Here is an 18592-nt window from a genome sequence, read left to right on the forward strand (position 1 = left end):
TTTGAAGTGAAGAAAATTTGAAAAATAAGCCTCCAGAATAAAAAAACACAGATAAGTGACAGGGCATGATGGCTTGCCTCCGTTTTTAGGGATGTTACAGAAGTTTTACTTTAAAAATTACAATAACATGCTTTTTCACTGGGTGCAAAACAAGATAATTATAGGAGAAAAAAGAAGAAAAGATTCCCTCCCACTCTCCGCCACCAAAAAACAAAACAACAACAAAACCCCAAAGAAACCCCAATCCTAACCCCCACCCTTACCACTTATAGGGAAAGTTTCTGTGTAACTGTGGGTCCTGCAGTGGTTAGACTCTAGTCCGTAGCCTGGCAGCCTCAAGAAGGAGGCAGATTCTCTCAGCTCAACTGCAGATGACCTACCACTTCGAGGTAAAGTTTGGAAAGCACCTGTTGAAAGTTAACCTCTCCTTTCCAAAGAAGGTTTTCAGAAGCAGGACAGTGAGAGCTGATATAACCAATTTTATTATTTTCTAAGGCATCCCTAACTTTTATGATCCCCCCTTTCCTTTACTATCCATCTTTGTGCCTCCAGGGCTAGTGAAAGAGCAGGGCAGATTCTAGATTGCTTTCAGAGTTTGCCTTCTCTGATGATGGATTACCACGTCAATTTAAACGGCATAGGATTAATTTGTTTCAATGATTTCTCTTTAGGCTGAATGCCAGCCGTTTTTCTATCTCTCCCTTTGCTCTTCAGAACAACAACTAAAAAGGCCCCAAAAAACAAAAAAACAAAAAAAAAGCCTTCTTTCCATATTCTAAGTTAGGAGACAATAATAGAAATAGACAAGTTAGGTGTAATGTTGCAACACAGTTATGGGTCTGAGTGTTTTTATCTCTAAGAGGCCGAAACATACAGTCAGTCACATTAAAATGAAATTGGACTCAACATTTATTCAATAAATACTTGTCTTGTAGATAATACAGTGCCAAGTGCTTTTGACATATAAAGACTTAATTTGTCTTGGGTAACAAGTTATTAATATAGCACATTTAAACTTGCCACCTACAATAAGGTTTTTGAGATCTATAAGAAACTCAGATGATTATTGTGAAAAATAATTTATGTGAGGGTGGGAGATCTTTCTGAGAATGAATATCTTTATTACATATATATATATACACACACACACACATATATATGCATACATACATACACCCATACTAGTAACACACATACACGTCAGATCACATGCAAACAAAAACGTTCAATAAAGCTAAAAATATCCATTCATTATGCAGGTAGATCTAACCTTTCCAAACTAAGAATGTGTAAGCCAGTTTTCTCTTCTGAATGATTTCTAAAGTGCACAAGAAAAATGCTGTTCAAATCCACTTTCCTTGCAAGACCAAATCCATTATGAGGATGAAATGGCACAAAAAAGCACTTAGGTGCAATCCAAAATCAAACACCTCCTCCAGATTTTTCACCTAGCCTAACCTTGCAGCCAGATAGAGCATGTTGCTTGTAGATAAAGGCAATTTAAGTGAAATAAGCTATCCCTAAAGTGATTATTGTATTTCTTTCTTAACTGGAGGTCCTCCAGCAGATGCAAAGGAACAGGAGAGGGGTTTTATCCTATAGACTGACTATGTTGAGTACATGTGGCTGTTTTGAACACTTGGCTGATGTTTCATTTTTTTCGGTTTTCCTAATTGCTTCTCCTTTTCCCAGCATTCCCCTGCACTGAAATTAAGCATCATAGTTCAGGATAATAAATTGCATTCCGAATATGAACACAGTGGATTTTCTAGCCTTCCTCTTTTCCTCAGCCCTCTCAATGCTGTATTTGAGCAGGTTCTACTTTCTAAGGACGTACGCAATCTGAGGCCAGTGACTGCCAGAACTGGAATCTATGCAATTTTAATTTGTAAAAATGTTGTTAGTTGTTAACCTTCGGGGAGATTGTGCATCTCTGAGAAACCAAATCTTTGAGAGCTCTCCCTGGGAAATGATGTTACACATGAGCAGAAAATCTAGGCAAGAAAGGCTAATTGAATGAGGAGAGAGAATTAGGTTAAAAAATAGAGTACAATCTAGTATCACATTTTCATGAGTGTAACTTGAAATGAAGGTGTCTTCAAGTCGCCAGTGATGCCAGAATGTTTAGATGCTGGCCACAGATGGGAACACCTATTGAAATGTGTCTGAAGAAGATTAATAGGGCTTGTCACTGTTGGGAAAGCACTGCTTTGCTGTAAATTTCTACCAGCACAAGATGAATTACCGATGAATGCTCACTTATCAACCCCATCACTATCGTTCGACACTAAATCAAATTGAGAAGTTATCTGCAATCAGAAAATTTCTTTTTAAAATAGACATACACCTTTAGGCCCCGACTCTTTACTAATCCTACTCAGAAAACAATTCCCGTCCCAAGATGCTTCTTTAGCTTAAACAAAGTTGTATCTCAATAATGTATATATTTTTAAGTTCACGTGCAGTGGACAGCTGGTCAATGGCAAAGTCTGACAGTATTTTAACAAGGTATGAAGGCTTCTTGGAAGCTGTCATTGAATATTTCATAAAGTGTGTTTTCTTTACTTTGAGATATTTCTTTCTCTAATTACTTGGAAGGCAAAGAAGAGAGTGCTGTTTTCCTGTTCTAAACCCTGTCCCTGCAACCTAATCATCTTCTAATTCCCTGGTAAGATAAAATTATGAGAGAACTGCAAGTTTAGGTAGTGAATAGTAGAATAGGACTAAATGGATAACAGTGATAACTGAGGAAATGCATTTATTCTTTTATGATTACATGGTGTTGCATGTATCTCATTTCTAAGGTGATTTATTTGAGAAAAAAATCAGTGGCATTATCTCTTTTACCATCTGTTAACCAGCTCTAAGCATCCAGAGGCTTTCTGACCTAGGAATAATAATGTTTTAATAAAACCATCAACCCTTGTATTTTTATAGGACTCTACCTATTTATGAAAGTTATTCTCACATGCATAACTCATTTGGTTTTTACCCAAATCCTGCAATGTTGATATTTTAAATTCCCATTTTGCTGATGAGTAAACTGAGGCTCAGAGACTTATCTGAGGCCATGGAACTAATAGGAGCACAGTCAGAATTCATACCTAGGTTTCCTAGGATCCTTTCAGGATTTTTCACTATGTAAATGAAGAAGAAAAGGATGGTGATACTAACATCAGCCAACATTGACTATATACCAGAACTATGGTAAACATAAACATGTATTTTTTTTAATCTCTTATACAACTCTGAGGTAGATATTGGTGTTATTTTACATTATCCAAGAGAAAAATAAAAAGCAAACCAAGGCTTATGGAGGTTAGGGACTTGCCTGAAACTCACATTGCTAGTAAGTTGGTAACATGTTATTCAAATCCAGGAAGTCTACATTCAAAGCCACTTCCCTATCCTATGTTCCCATTTCCAATTGCAAGGTGTCTTCAATTGCACTAAGTGGTCGCAAGAAACCCACTTATTTGTGGAATATAAAACTCCCTCAGACTCTGACGCAGTGTGTCATAGCAGAATAGATCCTGGTTTGGAAACACACCTGGATTTAAATTCTAGCTTTACCAGTTACTAAGTATGTGACCTCCACTTCTTTGGCCTTTATTTTCTTCATCTCTAAAATGGGGTGGTTGGGTCAAATGAAACTATGGGCATTGCTTTTGGGTGCTTCCTTCTGTCATGGTCTCTAAGAGAGAAGAAGTAAGGAACAGAAAAGTGACAGCCATGTCTGAGGAGGCGAGCAGGGACAAGTGACAAATGAGGTACTTTGAGAAGCTGTGACTGCCATCTCTCAGAGACTGGCATTGGGGACACTCAGCGTTGGACGAAGTCTCTTTTCTTCCTCTCTGCTTTCAGAGAGCACGGAATGCTTAAGGAAAAGGATAGTTCTTTACAAAACCATAGAATTTAAGACTTACAAGGAGAACTTTACCTCTCTTATTTCCCAGATAAAAGCAAGAAGAAAAACCTGAGGTCTGGAGAGGTTGAGTGACTTCTGTAAGTTCTCCCAGCTGATTGGTGACAGGGTTGAAATTAGACCCCTTTTCTCTTGGCCCCCAAACCAGGAATCCACCCTCCCTCCCCCAATATCTTCCAAATTATGCTCCTTATTCATCAAAAAAAATATTTTAGATGATCTCGTCATGTCCCTATTATAACTATTTTGCCGCTCTAATTATTTTGATATGATCATTTGTGTGGGTTATTATTGGTTGTAATATGAAATCTTCCTAAATCTCCCCCACAATAATTTTTCATAAAATCTGTTAAGCTAACCAGCCGAAGAGTTTAAGCTGCAATGAAGAATCACACAATAATAAAAATATTCTGTAATCTCCATTAGGTCACTGTAATATTCCAATCTGTATTTATTACAACCCTCCTCTTATGCTTACATAACCAAAATTGCTAGATTTATATTCTCTAATGGTTCCCCAATGGGAAAAACCTGTGTTTTTTATCTTCCTTTTCCTGTCCCAAATCACCCTTCCACATACATTGGCTGCTTTGGGAAACCCCGTCTGGGTTTAATCAGAAGTTGCAAGACAAAATGTGCATTATTAAGAAATATAAATATTTTCAGAAGCAATCAAAGGGATGAAAGATTGATTCAGCATGTAGATTGGACCTAATTCGAAGCAGCTTTTTTCTAGTGAAGGCTACCGAGATACAGAGGCAGGAGTTATTGTGGCCACCAGTTGGAAATGCCCACTCATTAGAATGTCAGGATTTCTCTTGCTAGGTATGTTGAAATACTTTTTTCAAGGTTTATTCTCTAGTCTCTGGGCTGAACCACCTTTCTCGCCACCCTTAGGGACTTGATGTAGTTACCTTTGAGAAATTTAGACTAATTCCTCCTTCTCTTTAGAGTTTAGATCAGCGAGTATCTCCATTTTCACAACTGGGAAGTTGGCTTAGCATTAACTTCATAAGAACATTTTGGCCTGGAGGCATCTGTATTACAATTTCTTTCTTGGCTTTATAAAAGGTATCACATTATCTACCTGGTCAATCTCTATTGGCTTTCAAAATAGAGACATGGAAAAACCTAATAAGCTTCATTAAGATACCTGATTTAAAAACAACAGGCTGCCTCATTTAGCATGTTGCTTTGAAATGTCCCAGCAGAGCTGGGTGGTCATTGCTTGAATACAGGTATTGCTAATTTGGGATCTTTGTCAGTCTGGTAGCTCTGGAAAAAAAAAAAAAGTCTAATGTGTAGGTGGAATTTTAATACACAAGGGATCAAACCCTGATTGTTGTATTTTGTTTCTGTTTTCTTTCTTTCTTTCCTTTAATCCCACTTTTTGTCCACATGGCTATGTGTGAGAGATGGCTTGATTTTCTTGATATGGTTCACCCATCCACAGATAGAATTCCAAAGAGGACTGAAAATGTCTTTAAAATCAACACAACTCAGGGAGTTTGAGTGAACCAGTTTTCCTTTGTTGTAGGGTATAGTATTATTGGCTGTAGGTTTTTTGATATACATTCTAAATTAGGCCTGCAAAGGCATGCTTCATCTTTAATTCATCACTCTCAGCTGAAAGAGATTAGCAATGTCTAGCACGCACCCCTCGTATGGTGCTGACCTCATCAAGTATGGCCTGAAATTAATTAGCCTCATTCATTCCAAATGGAAAAGGATAATGGAGCAGCATTTTAGAGATGACCATCACAAATTGTATGCAGCATATTTAAAAGGCTCCTATTTTCAAACCATGTAGATTAAAATTCTTTCCTGGGTTTACAATATGCCAGAGTTTTCAAGGACCCAGAGGGAAGCCTGGGCAGGTTTCGGATGTATATGTTTGTGTGTGTGCATGCGTATGCCAGTGTGCGTGCATGCCCAGTTGTTTGTTGTATGAGTGTTAGAACCTGTGTATGGATGTGTCCATATTTAGCTGACTTGCTGTCTAGGGTGATACCTGGAATACGTGACCGACAAAAATATGTTTCATGCTGATTTAAATGATCCGGTAATAGAATATGTTAAGAGTATTTTTCTTTTTTTCTTTTTTTTTTGGTTGCCATGAATACCATGAAGCGGGCACGCTAGCACAAACTTGCTGCTATTTTCCAGTTAGACGCTATTCATCCTCTAATTTAGAAGCCGAAAGCCTCTTAAAGAAATGCTCGGTGTTTCTATTTGGAGTTACTTTTGAAACTTTCTATGTCTTTTCCCAGTCCTTACTGTTTCATCATATTTCAAAACATGATTGAGGACTAACTTGGATTACAGAATCACTTAAATTTACCACCTTTCTAAGATTAGCTGCTTTTTTCCCTTTTGGGAATTGACTAAGGAAGGCCAAATTTTTCTTTTTTTTTAAACATCTTTATTGGAGTATAATTGCTTTACAATGGTGTGTTAGTTTTTGTGTTATAACAAAGTGAATCAGTTATACATATACATACATCCACATATCCCCTCCCTCTTGCGTCTCCCTCCCACCCTCCCTATCCCATCCCTCTAGGTGGTCACAAAGCACTGAGCTGATCTCCCTGTGCTATGCGGCTGCTTCCCACTAGCTATCTATTTCACATTTGGTAGTGTATATATGTCCGAAGGCCAAATTTTTGAATATCAAAATTGCTTTCTTTTCTAGCCAAAATAATCTTGACTGGGGTTCTTTGGTATTCTCAAAGATGTTGTAAAGTTTCTTTTTATTACCAGTCATTTGGGAACTACAGATTAGAAGAAAAAAACGTGTGACTTTTTTTGTGTGTGTTTTCAGGTTTTAATTTTTTTTTTTTTTTTGCGGTACGCGGGCCTCTCACTGTTGTGGCCTCTCCCGTTGCGGAGCACAGGCTCCGGACGCGCCAGCTCAGCGGCCATGGCTCACGGGCCCAGCCGCTCCGCGGCATGTGGGATCTTCCCGGACCGGGGCACGAACCCGTGTTCCCTGCATCGGCAGGTGGACTCTCAACCACTGCGCCACCAGGGAAGCCCCTAATTTTTAAAATAATATAAAGTGTGGTTAATTTATGAAAAAGTATCAGTAGTATTTGGGAGAAATTTTATCTAATGCACATTTCTTAAGAGAATTTTTTTTTTTTTAAATCCCAGAGTAACTTTGTTTAGTTCCATTAAAAAAGTAGGTATTCAAAGTAATGTAACTGCAAAGCTTCTACTTAACTATTGGAGTGAAAAATGCACTTCTAGGCAAATAATCTTTTTAATCTCATTGATATATTAGTCTCAATATATAAGTTATTTAAAATTATTTTGCCTTATAATAAAACAGAAACTGTAAGCGTGTTGCCCATATCTCTGCAAATGTAGGATTTGGAAATTTCCCTAAACTCACTTTTGCCTAATCTTCTCATCCCAAAGGCCTCTTTATTTAATGGGCATATATCATTTATATGTCCAAAATCATCAGTCACAAACTGTGAACCTATCATTTTGACATAAAAGATCTATCCTTAAATCTCCTCAAACCTCTAGCATATAATTTGAGGAAATTAGCTAAAGTCTGGGCTTCTGACTTCTGGGGGCAAGAAATGTAAAAATGGAGAAAGCTTATATTATACAAATTTGATTTTAAAGTCATGGTTTACCTGAGCCAGGGATTAAAAATGGATGCAGCTGCAGATCTTTAAATGTTGACAGAAATAGATGATTTTGTTAATTATTGTCTGGTCAACTTGGAATTTTGTGGCTAATAAACACAGTATGAAGTAAAGGAGAATATTTGCAAAAATAGCATGACTCATTAAAGCATATATTACCAAAACTGTATTTTCCTCATAGTTATATATTATTGAGACAAAGAAATGTATATGCTCTAAAATATTGCAATTTGCTGAAATATTGAACAGCATGTCTCAATATTTATTTAAAAATGTTTTTTATCAACTGAGGTGAAAATGGCAGGAAAACCATAAATATAAGGATTAAGGCTGCATGAAATTTGAGTTCATTCAAATGACAAACCCAAAGTAAAACTCAGATGAACTTACCAAATTTCATTTGGTATCCACCTGAAACTGTAAATCCTCTTTTGGCATTTGAGAGTAAAAAGGAGGTTCTCCTAAAATTCAAACCAGGTTTTCTAAAGCTAACCCAGATTCGCTCACTTTGGGGTAAAGTACAGTTGTGTTTTGGGTTCATAATAAAACTTTCATCCCACTTTAGCTAATGATGAAGAGATGATGGTCTGGGGAAGAGAGCTAGATGTTTTGGGAATTGCTGTTTTGTCCTATTTTATTTCATATTTCCTGTAACATTCTGAAGTAGGGAAGAACAGTATATGAAGCCCATTTTCAATGATATATGTGGAAATGTGACCACATATGAGAGACCAGAGGGGAAACTGACAGTTAAATACACATACGATTTTTAAAAAAAGGAGAATCTAAATGAAATGTCGGTAACCAACATTTCTTGAGTGCTTACTGTAACCAGGCACAATTTTAAGTACTTTGCTTGTATTAACTCAACTTAGTTGACCATAACAGTACCAAACAAACACAATTATCTCCATTTTGCAGATAAGAAAGACTAGGCACAGGGAAATTACATAACTTGCCCAAGGTTACACTGTTCCTAAAAGGGATTTGAACCCCAGGATGTCTGGTTCTGGAATCTCTGTACTTAAGCACAATGCTATACTGCCTCCCTAGAGAAAATATAATTGCAATGTTGTTTGGAAAACAAACTGCCATAGACTATACATAGGAGAAGTATTTTCCCATTTTTAACTGCTGAGAACAGAAGTAAATGTAATGGCAGAAACCAAGGTCGAGAAAGCTCATTCTTGTCTAATCTTCTTAACCCAGAAGTAGGAAGGGAGTCGAAGTCCCAAATCTCCCTGAAGTCTTTGCTGAGTGTCTACTTGGAATGCTACATATGTAGAATACCTTAATGCCAAAGAGATAGAGATAAATGGACTGGAATTCAAAGAAAAAAAAGTACAAAAATGACAGGGTGAGAGATTGACTTGGGAGGAAAGATCAAAAGAACTAAATAAGGAAAACTTGGAGAAGCAATAGTTAATATAGAGCTCAATAGCACTCTAGAAATATTTAGAAGAAAAATGAAGGCCTACAAATGTCACCAGGGAGATTGGAAATAGGTAAAGAGGAAGGTCTAAGAGAAAAACAAATTAAGGGAACTCAGTTAGATTTTTGTCATTTTCTTGCAAAAACAGTAATGAAAGCTATATTTTCTTGGAATACTGAAGCCTAAGTCAGAGATTTCACAGGAAAACAAAAATATGTTCCCTGCCTTGTGTAGGTTGAAGCAGAAAGATAGGCGCATATATATATATATATATATAATATAATATATATAATATAATACATATACTATTACATATATTACTATATGATAGTAATATATATATACTATACTATTATTAATATATATACTATTATGATGTAAAGTATTTTTTAAGCCATATGGCTTTAAAATTACTTTATATCATAATAGTATGTGGAATGCCCCCATAACCTTTATATTCACTTTCTCATTTAATTCTCATGATGAGTTTGTGAAGTTTATATTATTAGCTCCATTTTGCAGATGTGAAAACCGAGGCTCAGGGAGGTTGTGTTACCTGCCCAGGGTCATGCAGCCTGTGGTCCCCCTGCATCGTCCCAAGCCTCGTCTCCTCCCAGAACACCACATACTGTCTTCTCTCCCACAGCATCCCCAGGACTTCTCCCAGAAGATGATGTCACAGAACAACTGGTTTTAGGCCAAATTCACTGCGGTGCATCACCCTTAAGGCATGTACTGATAAGAACACGTTCTGCTGGAATGGGACATAACCTGGCTTCTGATAACTGGGGGCACCCTCTAGGAGGTGGCCTGTCTGCTCAGCTCTTGCAGAAGCTGTGTATGTTAAGTAAACACTCTGAAGTTGGCTCGGATGGGGGAAGCAAACAATAGTTGGATGAACATTCAAGCATGGACTGGAACTCTCCAAGCGGGCCCCCAGTCTCCTGTGTTTACAGGCCCCCAAATGAAATCACATGGCTGTTTACAGGAGTCTTAGTGCTGATGAAAAGACTGAGTTAATGCTCCAAACTTTTCCCTGCCAAAGGAGAAAAGTTCCAGGTTCTTTAAAAAGTATGTAAAGCATCTGATCTGAAAAGTGGCAACAGCATTTGGGACCAATTACCCAGATTAAGAGGCAACAATGCTCTGTTTACACTTTGTAGCCAAGAGCCCTTTGGCTCTGGCCCACAAGCTGGAGATTGTAAATTACGGAAATTTCAGCCTAACATTGCCTCCTCTTTTGACCTGTGTGTCTGAGGGTAGAGAAAAGCAGCTAGAAAAACCCTGTTGTTACTTGCCTTAAAATGTCAATGAATGGGGAACTGAATGTTGTCTTCCAGGTAAGATGTTTAACACAGATCCTCTGCAAGGAAAGCGTGCATTTTCTCACTCAGCGAAGGGGCTAATTGACTGTGGATGCTGTGTCAGGATGTGGTTTTTCAGTTTGCCACTCCTCAAAAATGATTTTTGCAAGAGAAGTTAAAAGTAAAGGCTCTCTGACATCTTTTGCTTAGTTACCATTGCATTCCACTTTAACTCCGTTTTCCAATATGCTGTGGATTAATCAGTAACAAATGGGAGTTAGTGGCATCATTACCATGAGGACTGTACGGCTGAGAATGGAGAGACACAGATTATGGTAATAAATACAGCCATGTGGGCAAAAAAGCGGCATCATTTGGCCAAAACTTGGAGGCCAATACAGGTCCGAATCATTTGGGAATGAGATTTCGTTTTCTCCCTTTACTAAGGACGCCAGCCCCCACTTTATATAACCCTGATAATTCCAGAAGTTTGGGGAAAATATTCGTCTTTCTTTCAACATAATCCTGATGTTAAGGGCTTGACCTTGCCGGGGGGAAAGGAACCACAGAGGTCAGAAGGCAAGAAGAATGGGAGGCATATCTATTCCTGAAGCACAGACCTGCCAAACCCAGTGGTGTGGAAAAGACGAGTCATTATTTTACCAATAGCAGTAATGCACGTGTTCAGAGGTTTAGAATTTAACCACTTTCAATACCACATTTAGACCATCAAACTGGATGTAATCAGAGGCAGGGACTGAGCTCTTTTTAAAGTTCTATAGGTTGGATAGTCATTTAGATGAAAACGTGATTGGCATTGTGATTGTGGAGTATTATGGGAATCTTAGGATCGGAAAACATTTCGTTTTGTTTTGGAAAACATTTTTTACCCCGTAATCCAGGGTCCACTTCATGGAGGGCTGTCTTCTGAGGCAACTCATATTTGAGGGCATTCCAGTCCCCTTGGATGTCAACATATTTTTTGATAAAAACTGATCAACAACCAAATTTATTCAATTTTGGATTCTTCTGACCCTGGTCTATCTCAATAATTTACCATTTTTGGCAGTGTCAGAGCTTCCTGACATTTACAATTAACTCACAAATTAACTTAGAAATGATAGTAAGCTCTCAGCTAAATGATATAGTGGCCACTGGGGACCAGACCAATTTTCTAGAATAAGGTTAGGGCTAAGTTGCTCTGTAACAATGCTAAGATTGGTTGTGTAGAAGTAGTTATTCAAGTGTGAGCAGGAATCTATGTGTGAGGGGGAGATGTTATCTGCCTCTCATTCTGCTGGTTACTAAGCCCTCTGATATTTCTTCATCTATACAACAGGGATAACCGGTTTCTAAAACATTGTGGAATTCAAGGCTCCATAATGGAATCAAGAAGTCATGAACAGCTCCCTTGGAAGGAAGCTTGGAGGACACTGGTCCAACTTCCCACTGAAGCCAGAGGTCTGGAAATGGGCAGATGGTCAGGCAGACGACACCGATTCAGCATTTTCAAGAGTTGTAAATTCAAGGCAGGTAATGTAAATATGTGAAGGTCTGAGTGAAGGTTGCCAGTTAGCCCTGGCCAGCCACCTAAGACAGATGGGAGGGATAGGGTTCCCTTTCCCCCAGGCTACCACTATTGGGAGCTTTGTTTTTAGAAAGTTTTGTTCCTTCTATGGGAACCAGAACGGTGTCCCTGGAGCATCTTTCTACAGAGTTGGAGTCTGTCCTCAGAAGCAATAGAGGTGAACCACCTCATCTCTACACCATATGGCAGACTTTCAAACCCTTAAAGGTAACTTTCATTCTCCCCCACCCCTTCAAGCCACTGCTTTTGTTTTATTGGCTAAGTTCCCCAGTGCCCCATATGACACGGACTCAGAAGTTTTGTCTTCGTGAGTTGGCCTTAGTTTGCCAGAGTCTCTTAAGCATCCAGAAAAAAATAAAATAATCAGAAGTCTCGTGACCAGCGCTATCTATCATGTCATGTGACTTTAATCAGAGCCCTGGTCAGGGAGGAGCCCCCATGCTGTGGAGTCAGACTTCAGGCATCTAGGGCTTGTATGGGGGATTTATTGCATTTAAGAACGTCTCATGTTTATCCCCATTAAACTGCATTTTGTTTTGGCTTTCGGTGGCTTTTAGAGTCTATCTCTCTCATCTTTTGTTCCTTTACAAATTGCATTAGCATGTCTCTTACAGTTTTGCCCAATCATTGATCTGAATATTGCAGAAGCCAGGGTTTCTGGGGTTTCTAGGCTCTTTGATGTCACTAGTAGTTATGCTGAAAATAGTTAAAGCTTTATTTCTTTAATTAGCTCCTAAGCAGCCATCAGCAATAAGGTCTCTGGGAACTAGATTTGCCTGGATTTAAATCCTGGGTCCGCTGACATACCAGGTGTGTGGCCTTGGGCCTGCTGATTTAGTACCTCAGTTTCCTCGTCTGTAAAATGGGGGATAATAATATAACTATACCTATGGTTGTTTTGATGATTAAATGAGTTAATATATGTAAAGCACTTAGACTAGTGACAGGTACATAGCATACACTATTTATTATACAATGAAAATAAATTAAGACAGGGTCCCTAAGGACAAGGACAGTCTCTCTTTGGATCTGTGTCTCCAGAGACTAGCACTGTGCCTGGAATATATTTAGGGCTAGTAAATTGAGTATATGGATGAGTGAGTTTCCATAGTGCTCTAGACACTAGATGCAGACAGATAATATAATCAATGCTATGATTTCCAATGCTAACAGATTTTCAATACTATTATAAAAAAGAGGTTGTCCACATTCAATCTCAGGCCATCATCGGGGTGGTTATTTTGCCCCTAATTTTTCTCGGAACGATCATCATTGTCACCAGTGTCTTTATTGATGCTAATCTGTTATGTCTCAGTTTAGCTTGGAAGACCAGAAAAATCACACAATGAAGTTTAGTCTCAGCTCAGAAAAAAAGCAAGGATACAGCTTAGTTTGCCTGCCCCAATCTGAGAGGTGACGCTGTCTATTTTTAGCATGAAAAGTCTCTTAACCCAAGAATGCTAGTGTTCCTTAGTCAGATCTTCATGTTTAAACTTTTGTAGATTCCCCAGCCATCGGCAGACTCATTCAAAAAGACATGATAAACAATTTAAATGTTTTAAACATCATCCACAGCGTGGAAGTTTCCGCATCTCTGTACCTTTCCATTAACACCCCAAATGAAGCGCTGACATCAGGGTAGGTCTTAGTTTAAGTGCATAGCAACATAATGTCCCCCTTGGTTCAGTTTCTGTATGTGAAATCAAGTTCTCTTCGGGTTGCTAATTTAAATCTTTCAGAGATATCTTTTACATGGAATTCCCTTTGAACTTCCGTCCAGGCTAATTCAAACACGTTCCGTATTTTCCTCCTTCTCTATTAATAAAGTGGAGCTCAAGGAAGAAAATTCACCCGTGTTTCCTCCTTTGTATATGTTCAATAGGTACCCCTGCAGCAATTACCTACTAGAAGGTGGAGGAGGAGCCGGTCTGTGAGCGCAGGGGCCACCGGTAATAGGATCCGTAGTTGTTGTGTGTGTAAAGTGCTAACACTTTTGACAGCCACCATCCTAAAGGGGTGTAGCAAGTCATTGGAAATTTGTACACAGACTGCCCCATCCATTACGCATCACCCATATCATACCCGTAATCTCCCAAGGCAGAGATGCTATTACACTCAGCGGGCCAAGGGCTGCCCGCGCTTATATACACACAACTCTCACTGACTCTGTGCTACCGATGCACTTCAGTGCGAGTTGTCAGCAGCGTAAATTTAGCTCAGTACAGGGCTTCCCTGGTGGCGCAGTGGTTGAGAGTCCGCCTGCCGATGCAGGGGACACGGGTTCGTGCCCCGGTCCGGGAGGATCCCACGTGCCGCGGAGCGGCTGGGCCCGTGAGCCATGGCCGCTGAGCCTGCGCATCTGGAGCCTGTGCTCCGCAACGGGAGAGGCCACAACAGCGAGAGGCCCGCGTACCGCAAATTTAGCTCAGTACAGTCACAACCACAGCAGGCGCAGCCAGAGGTGTGGCTGTGTGTTAAAAAGGCTGAGGAAGAACAAAAAAGCTGCCCGTTTTCATAAGAAATCTTACCCCTAGAGCACGAAGAACTGTAGCCTGACACCTCCCACACCACCCTCATCCCACAGCCTGCAGATCCCAGCCTGGGACTTGGAAGTAGCCGAAACAGAGAGATCATGGAAAAAGAAAATGGCCTGTTACAGGGCATAAAACTGTGCTTTGCATCCATCCTGATTATGTGAGGGAAAAATTCCCCATACATAGATGATCCTCAGAACATTTATTTACCAAAATTGCGAGGAACATCTTGGAACCAGTGACCCTCTTTAAATAGAGAATATTTAAAATACATACAACAAGGGTACATAGATGCCCACCTCTTGAAAGCCACCAGTCTGAGTCAGACGGTGTCATGGGTGTTATAATATATGTATTTCATACTAATATGAGAATTTCTTTTTAGTCCTTTCATAATGTTTTTGCCATGTTATCTAATGTAATTCTTTGGGAGGTCTTTCTTGGCTTTTCAGACAACCCCAAGTCATACCTTATAAGTGATCAGGTGTCATTGACCGCAAGCCCAGCCTACAATAAACTCCAGGGTTTAATCTGTACTCTGAGCCCTTGCCACTGCAGACAATGAAGTCTATTCATAATCACTGAAAGTGCCATAGCTTGGCGAGCAGGGCCTGGGTGCCAATCCATGCTTCATGTCACACTAATTGTGTGTCTTAGACATGTTGCTTAACATCTCTAAGCCCCAAGGTTAACAATTTCTTCTTCACTGCGTTGCTGTGCAGACAATACCAGAAAAGATGTGTGAAACACTTAGCACAACATAAAAGCTCCATCGAATGGATGGATGCACATGTCATACTGTATGGTACATAGTAGGCACTCAAGAAAAGCTTCCTCCTCCTTCTTCTTTTTCCTCTCTTCTTCCCCAAGACAGCCTAATAAGTTACTGCTCATGCAAACCCAGGTCTATTAAGAAAAGTAGTGTGTTTAAAGAAAATAAATATTATCCCATGTGTGACAAATGGCCACACATGTAGCAGAGCACATTTAAAGCTATCCTCATCCTTTGATAGTTGTTACAGAACAGATAAGAATAACCTATTCAAAAGGAAAATCAAAAACTAAAGAGTAAGCAAGGAACCAAATTAGACATTTAGTCAAGTCTGATTAATGGCTACTTCCAATGGTGATTTGAACTGAGTTCAGGATCCCTGCCTGTCTGACTGTTAATGTACAGTGGTGAGGGGTGACCATATTAAGAAGCGGAATGCATAATTTATTCAAAGTTCACATAGTCTTAGTTTGTGAAAGACCACTCAGGTGCAATTCTGGTAATGCAACAAAACTAGTATGTTTCATGATAATAAGTTTAGGTATAGAAAACTATCTTTCTTCTGGATAAATTTAGCTTCCTTGCCATTTCTTCATTTTTTTTTTCTTCATTTTTTTCAATATGAGGACCCTAGTTTATAGTAGAATTAATCATGTTAATCATGTGTTAAAAAATTATATCACTCTTAGAGACTTCTATTCATTCTAGAAAGGGTAGTCTAGGTCACATTTAAAAAAGAAGGCATTCTTGAACAGGAAAAAGTGCAATAGGTAAATTTGAAAAGTATGAGTAATTCAGTAAAGAATCATACATTTCTTTTTATATATTTTCCGATATAAAAATGTTGCTCTATCATTGTTAAGTAACTCCCACTGGCACATTTAACTCTGAACGCTCTGATGGGAGATGCGATATTATGTTTATTAGAAGAAAATAACAACTGAAGTTTAATAAATTTGGAAACAGTACATGCAAATTTGTGTGTGTGTAGGAATTGACTTTTTTCAGTTGACAAAGGAATCTTGTCTGGTTTGAAGTTGCAGTTAGGAAATGTTGAAAGTAAAAACAAAAATTGAATTTGTACCAAATTCAGGGGCTTTGAAGAGCTGATGTGTAAAAATTTGGTAGTGGTGATGACCATGCAGCCACTTCTATTTGTGTAATAAAATCAGCAAAAATACAACAAGATTTACTCTAATATAAGCTGAGGTCATAAATCAAGCTCTAAAACAGAAAATAAAATGGGTGTACATACATCCAAATATACATGATAAATTCTTTAAATTCTTTTTGTCTCATCAAAGATAATAGAAAAAGAATGATAAAATTAAGCTGCCCTCTGCCTTCCAGCTCTCTTCCTTTTGGGTAGAGCTGTTCGTAGTAGTGGCCTCTTAAATCTGGCTAATTCTGTGGTCGGTGAATATTGTTTAACAAAAATTCTTTTTCAAAAACAAGGTCCTTCCCCTGCTCATCCACATTTGCCTCATTTTGACTTATCCCCCCATCTCCCAGGCATGTCAGATCAGAGAATCATATCAGCCCACGTCAAATCGATTTAGGACACGAAATCTTTCCTCAAAAATGAAATTCCCTATGAAAACTTAACAGGACCAACAAATACATCAGAAAAGTGTTACGGTAAAAGTGCCAGAAGTCGAGCTAAAATGAAGGCCGAATCTTTGAGATCAGGGAGAAGGGGAAAAGGGTCAGACAGAAAGAGATGTGAAAGGAAAAGCAGGGCAGGAGAGACAAGAAGGAGAGAAGGGACCCAAATTAGAACAAGAGGCGATGTTTATTAATAACCTTGCTGACCCACGGGCCCCTGACCCAAAATACATTAAGTATTGTTGGGACACTGCTCTGTCACTCACAGGAGGAGCATGTAAAATGGTGTTGGAAGCTGCAAACTTTCCGAGAACTGACAAAAAAGAGCAAAAAAAAAAAAAAAAAAAAGCCAGGATAAGGTAAAGGCATAGACTCACGGGGTTGAGAAGTTCCCTTTATACTCCTGCAGCATCCTCTCTGGACAACCTACCTCACACTTCCACACTTCCAGCCAGCTAGGATTTAAAACACACATGAAACAATGTTTTTCTTGATTGCAAATATAATACACGTTCATCGCAGAACATTTGGAAATTATGGAAAAGCACAAAGAAGTCAATACAAATTGCCTCTAGTCCCACCGCTTGTGTATAATCATTGTCAACGTGTTGATATACATTTTCTCATCTTTTTCCTCTCCTTTTTACACGCATATATTTGTATGTTGGAAAAGTAAGACTGACGTCCTGCTGTCATCCACTATTTTGGAATCTGGTTTTTCCATCTGACAAGTCCTTATATATATTTGCTCATGTTGTTAAAACTATTATAAAACATGATTTTTATGTTGGCATCATACTTCCTTATTTGAAGGTATCATAATTCATTTGACCTCTAGTTAGATATTCATGTAACTTTGTAACTTTTTGCCTTTTTAAAATGTTTGCGTGCATCTCTGTTCCCTCTGGAAATTACTGTGAGCGAAATTCCTGGGTCAAAGGCTTTTTGGGGCTAAAATTTTCAGAGTTGCCCTCCAAAGTATTTATGCCAGTTTATATTCCCGCCTGCTGTGAATGAGAATACAGAATTCACAAACCATCATTAATTATTTCCAAACTAAGATAAGAAACTTAGAACCTACTGTGATTCATGTTTCCTTGATTATTTGTGATTCTAACTTCTTCATGTTTCTTGGCTGTCTTGTTTTGTGTGTATGTTATTTGTCTGTTATTTTAATTTCTATTTATTTAAAATTGTAGAAGTTCTATTCAATTTTTCAATTGTGTTAGTTCTTTGCATATACAGTTGTAAAAGTTCTTTGCCTATTAAATTTGTTAACCCTTTCACTATTGCCCATTGCAAGCATTTCTTCATTTTGTCACTTGATTTTTAATTGTTAATGGATTTTTAATGTATATGTTTATGAACTTAAATACATAATTATTTTCATTTAGTCTTTCTTTCTCTACTTTTATGTTCAGAAAGGCACATCCCAGGGTCAGAGAAATATTAACCTATATTTTCTACTAGTGCTTTTGTGGCTCTTTTTAAAAGATTTAAATCTGTCACGTATTTGGTCGGTATGGTAAGAATCTATTTCCTCACTGATCTAAATGTTGTATGCTATTGGGCCTATTTCTGTATTTTAAAATTTTATTCATTATCTTTCTGTCTTCATCACTTCTTTTGCCAAAACCCTCCATTTTTATTATCACAATTTAAGAATATGTTTTCATATCCAGTAATGCAAGTTTTTTGGTTTTTTTTTCTCATTACAATTAGTTTTCTGGGTTATGCCTCCTTATTTGTTATCCCATAAGAACTCATCAAGTT

At 38.4% G+C, this 18592-nt stretch overlaps 1 long non-coding RNA gene across 2 annotated transcripts in view; it reads left to right on the forward strand.

Moving 5' to 3' along the window:
• The window catches only part of LOC114487088 (uncharacterized), a 38642-nt gene that overhangs the window by 9648 nt on the left and 10402 nt on the right, over nt 1-18592 (forward strand). For both annotated transcript variants that reach the window (XR_003681713.2, XR_008618604.1), the window contains one exon: nt 11660-11853. This is a non-coding gene — a long non-coding RNA (uncharacterized lncRNA). The remainder of the gene's footprint in view (nt 1-11659; nt 11854-18592) is intronic.

This window comes from Physeter macrocephalus, chromosome 11, assembly GCF_002837175.3.
Source record: "Physeter macrocephalus isolate SW-GA chromosome 11, ASM283717v5, whole genome shotgun sequence".
NCBI classification, from domain to species: domain Eukaryota; kingdom Metazoa; phylum Chordata; class Mammalia; order Artiodactyla; family Physeteridae; genus Physeter; species Physeter macrocephalus.